Source organism: Amphibalanus amphitrite, unplaced genomic scaffold (assembly GCF_019059575.1).
Source record: "Amphibalanus amphitrite isolate SeventyFive unplaced genomic scaffold, NRLGWU_Aamphi_draft 002555F_arrow, whole genome shotgun sequence".
Lineage (NCBI taxonomy): Eukaryota > Metazoa > Arthropoda > Thecostraca > Balanomorpha > Balanidae > Amphibalanus > Amphibalanus amphitrite.
Window position 1 is genome coordinate 4,448 of NW_024883972.1, and position 5,553 is coordinate 10,000.

At 51.7% G+C, this 5,553-nt stretch overlaps 1 pseudogene; it reads left to right on the top strand.

The window, feature by feature from the left end:
- The first annotated feature begins 5,190 nt into the window (after window positions 1-5,190).
- On the top strand, window positions 5,191-5,347 carry LOC122377144 (annotated as a pseudogene).
- The last annotated feature ends 206 nt before the right edge of the window (window positions 5,348-5,553 follow it).

Here is a 5,553-nt window from a genome sequence, read left to right on the forward strand (position 1 = left end):
CTCATAGACACTGAAGGCCCGATTTGACGACAAAACAGAAATAATAAAGATAGAAACTAAAATCAAACAGGGATCGATAGAGAATTGTCTGGGGTATCTAATGATGGCCTTTTTTTCCCAGAAAAACACTTTTGAAATTTCCGTGCGATGCGAAAGTTTCGGGTAAAAAAAGACGGGTGAGTCGTGAGGGGAAGTCAAATAACTTCTACCAAACTCGCTCAATTTTGGTAAAAAAAGTATCAGAGAGTCTTACCGGTCATAGGAAGGTAATCTAGTGCCTAAAAGTTCATTTCTATGTCCGGGGTGATAGATACCCAACATCCCTGTTCTTATGTAGCATATGACATGCAGCGCCCGACAGTCGTGAGACAGGTTAGTTTTACCCTACTGATGATGGGTCGTGACGATGGTAATCATGCTCAGTACGAGAGGAACGGTATGGTCGGACATTTGGCGTAACACTTGGCCGAGCGGCCAGCGGTGTGATGCTACCATCCGATGGATTATGTCTGAACGCCTCTAAGACAGCATCCAGTCCATTGAATATCACGATACTTTGTGTGCACACGCTGGTGATCCACCCATGACAGGTACACGCAAGTGTACACGAGTACGGGCTGATTGGTTGTCGGCGGCGTCATCGCTCGACGTCGCCTTCGCCAGTCAACACAATTCACGCTGTGCGAGTGCATCAAACGGTCTGTAAACGACTTTCAATATGGGTCGGGGTGCTGTACTCCTGCGAGCAGCTAAACACTGCGAGCGGTTGAGACTCATCCCTTGATCTGAAAGTTTGTTCGCTCTGACGAACGTTACCGTTTTCATATATGTTATTTTGAATCAGCACAGTATCGCCTTCGTGCGGTCTCTTTTTTACAGAGACCGTGTAGCATATGGGTTTTGTGTGTGCCCTTGTCCAGCTGACTAGGCTCTTGATCAATTCGCCATTTTCTCGACAGTGTATCGTCCGGACGGTCGCAGCAGCCCGTGGCGGTGATTGACGCGGCCCATCGCCTGTTGGTCAACGACATCGTGAGAAACGCCGCCTCGCCCAATCAACGCTCACCACTCGGGTGAGTGTCTGTAGACTTCTCATGTTGCGTGTGCTCGCTATTTTTTTTTCTTTTTATCGGCACACACACACTCACTCGATCCGCATAGCATGGCACGACTCAGTGTAACCTAACCCGTCCGTATTGAGAAGGTGAGCGAATGCTGATGACCTTGTTTAAATTTTCGCGGTTGTTCTGGGCTCATTTTCCTTGTCTCTTTCTTCGTATTGAAATAAGCGCGCTGTAGTAAGTATTTAATGCAATTTGTGTTGTTTCTTCCACTGTTCGCATTGAAGTTATATCTGCTACCATTTCGTGTATATCTACCTGTATCGCCCTGAACCTTTCTTTTAGAAAGGTGAACCATTTGTTATCACGAAACGATTTGACTCAAGTTCACTTTGTTTCATAGATCAATTATACATCTCAGTGCATACGTTGTGTTGTCATTACACCTAACCTATTCCAACCTAACCTAACCTAACCTAACCTAACCTTACCTAACCTAACCTAACCTAACCTAACCTAACCTAACCTAACCTAAACCTAACCTAACCTAACCTAACCTAACCTAACCTAACCTAACCGAACCGAACCGAACCCAACCGAACCTAACCGAACCCAACCCAACCCAACCCAACCTAACCTAACCTAGCCTTATCTAACCTAACCTAACCTAACCTACCTAACCTAACCTAACCTAACCTAACCTAACCTAACCTAATCTAACCTAACCCTACCGAACCGAACCCAACCTATATATATTATATATATATATTATATATATATATATATATAATATATATAATATATATATATATATATATAATATATATATATATATATAATATATATATATAATATATATATATATAATATACAGGTTGTCTGAGTGTCTCCGTTCCTGACGCACATTCTTTGGCCGGCAGATCGGAACTGAGCACTCGAAAAATCAACAGTCGGCGCACGACCGAACGCTGAATTCACGTGCTTCTGTCATCGGGGCGCCTCTTTCCGGAGATGCTGGCTGTCCACCGGGCGGCGAAAAATACGCACACGTCAGACGGCTGCCGGAGCGTGGGAAAATGCGACCGGATGAAATCAACATCGCACGTGCGTCGGTGAGCCAGGGCACCCCTGTGGCGGAGATCACGGGAAATGCCATTGGGACATAGCGTGCCAGTGTTTGGCGTATATCTCAGCTTCTCGACGTCCGATCGGCACGGGACAAACACCGGTCGACCCCGAATGTTGGTGTATCATTTTATGACCCAGTGCGACGCGAAGCGAGCGGACATCGCTGGTTTATTGGTCCTGTAATTGATCTTATGCCTTTACGGCCGGCTGGCCAGCGGCTCGTGGGTGCCCGGGCGGGCGCCCGGTGGCCGGCGCGCCCGGTACGTCGTCCTTGGGGCGCCGCTAGCGTCGTCGGCGGCGCGGGCCGATGCCGTCCGTCGCCCACTGGCGGCGGCGCGCGCGCGCCGAGCGGCATTTTCGCCGCGTGGACCAGCGCACTTCTGGCGTGCACAGCACGGAACAGTGCGTTCGGCCAACAGAGAGTGTACAAAAAAATAGAGCTGCCAAGAATTTCGCCCTCCGTATATTCAATGTGCAGCCGATGGGAGCGCGCGCCACCTAGCGGGGAGCCGGTAAAGCTTAAGAGCGCACGGCAATCGGTTAAAAACTTGTGGCGGCAATCGTCGTGAGGTGGCGAGCGAGCGAGCGAACAGAGCGCGCACGGTGGCCGTGCGGCGGACGGCCGGCCCGAATGTGCGCGTCGCCATCGCGTTACCAGTCGCCCCACGAGCAGACGTTCGCCAGAGCAGAGACAGCGCAGTTGCGCCGCGGTGACTCGGCCCGGGTGCGGTCGACAACAGTCAGCCGGCGCAAACGTGCTGAAATTTGAGACGCGCGGTGCTCACCGCCAGAGACACTCTCGCTGAGACGAGTCTGTCCGACCACGTCGGACGCACGAGCGTGAAATGCGATCGCCCGTTGCAAAACGAACGGCACATGTCGTACATGAGTGCTGTTTCGGCGGCGTCTGACGCCGCCGACACTAAGCGCCCGCGCAGTGCAGCTGCGCGCGAGCGTCTTAGATACCTGGTTGATCCTGCCAGTAGTGATATGCTTGTCTTAAAGATTAAGCCATGCATGTATCAGTACAAGCCTCACTAAGGTGAAACCGCGAATGGCTCATTAAATCAGTTATTATTTACTGGCCGAGACAGTGATACATGGATAACTGTGGTAATTCTAGAGCTAATACATGCAACCGAGCCCCAGTGCCGGCTCTCGGGTCGGCCGGGGCGCTTTTATTGGCTGAAAACCGATGATCGCCCTCGTGGCGGTCGTTCTCCGATGAATCACAATAACATTGTGTGGATCGTACGGTCTTGTACCGACGACGCGCCTTTCAAATATCTGCCTTATCAGCTCTCGACGGTTTGCTAGTGGCTGACCGTGGCTCTGACGGGTAACGGGGAATCTGGGTTCGGTTCCGGAGAGGAGCCTGAGAGATGGCTACCACATCTAAGGAAGGCAGCAGGCGCGTAACTTACCCACTCCCAGTTCAGGGAGGTAGTGACAATAAATACCTTACAGAGGTCTCGTTAACCGAGATCTCTCAAACGGAATGAGTACAACGTGAATCCTTTAACGAGGATCGACTGGAGGGCAAGCCTGGTGCCAGCAGCCGCGGTAATTCCAGCTCCAGTAGCGTATATTAAAGCTGTTGCGGTTAAAAAGCTCGTAGTTGGATATCAGTGCGTGTCCGGTCCGGTATGCCTGGCGGCGGCGCTCGCGCGTCACTGCTGGGCTCCCAAATATCGGCTGGCCGCATTCAATCGTGCCGGATCCGTCGTCGGGCCGTTCTTCGGAGGGGCCTGATGGCGACCGGCGACGTTACCTTGAACAAATTAGAGTGCTCAAAGCAGGCTCTTAATGCCTGTATACATATTCATGGAATTGGAGAATACGTCCCTGGCTCGATTTGGTTGGTTTTGAGAGTCGAAGGGAAATGATTAATAGGGACTGACGGAGGCATTCGTATTGCGACGCGAGGGGTGAAATCCTGTGACCGTCGCACGACGAACTACTGCGAAAGCATTTGCCGAGAATGTTTTCATTAGTCAAGAACGAAAGTTAGAGGTTCGAAGGCGATCAGATACCGCCCTAGTTCTAACCGTAAACGATGTCGACCAGCAATCCGCAACGGTCACTACACGGACTGTGCGGGCAGCCCCCGGGGAAACCAGAGTTTTTGGACTCCGGGGGAAGTATGGTTGCAAAGCTGAAACTTAAAGGAATTGACGGAAGGGCACCACCAGGAGTGGAGCTTGCGGCTTAATTTGACTCAACACGGGACAACTCACCAGGCCCGGACACCGTAAGGATTGACAGACTGATAGCTCTCTCTTGATTCAGTGGGTGGTGGTGCATGGCCGTTCTTAGTTGGTGGAGTGATTTGTCTGGTTTATTCCGATAACGAACGAGACTCTGGCCTATTAAACTTGAAACTGTCAGTCTCTTGTGACTGCGGTTTGCTTCTTAGAGGGATCATCGGCGTCCCAGCCGAAGGAAATGGAGCAATAACAGGTCTGTGATGCCCTTAGATGTTCTGGGCTGCACGCGTGTTACACTGAAGTGGTCAGCGCGCCGTTCAACACCCCTCTCCGTGAGGAGCTGGGCAAACGTTTGAACCCTTTTCGTGATGGGAATTGGGGGTTGCAATTGTCCCCCATGAACGAGGAATTCCAAGTAAGCGCAGGTCACTAGCCTGCGTTGATTAAGTCCCTGCCCTTTGTACACACCGCCCGTCGCTACTACCGATGGATGATTTGGTGAGGTCGCCTAGACTGGCTGCTGGCTTCGGCCGTGCGGCCGGGAAGACGCCCAAACTTGGTCGTCTAGAGGAAGTAAAAGTCGTAACAAGGTTTCCGTAGGTGAACCTGCGGAAGGATCATTCTCAGTTGTGTGCATATTTCTGTGCATGATTGTTACCGTCATTCTGTCCGGGACGCACATTCCCCGGACGGAAGTACTGAACACGATGTCACTATGGCTTCCATATGTGTACATTTTTGAACGCCAACATAGGACCTGCGCCCTCGGTCCTATTCAAAAACTAAACATTGGGCTCCCATGGCAGCGGATCACTCGGCTCGTGGGTCGATGAAGACCGGGGTAAAACCCGAGACAGTTTGCGAATTGCAGGACACAAATGATCATCGACAGGTTGAACGCAAATGGCGGCTTCCGATTTCGGTCGGCAAGCTCAGTGCTCTCGAGGGTCGGTTGACGAATCTGCGCATCAACGCAGCCGTGGACGTTTCGTCATCTGTTGTTATGGCCGGTGCGCGTGGCACCGGCCGTGGCCGACAGTGTTCAAATGGCGTCGTCTCAAGTGCCAATTCTGGCGTCGTCACAGCGTGTGCTCTCCGCGCGTTTGGCGTCCGTGCCCTGACACAACATGGCGCCCGCCCGCGGACGGACCACACGT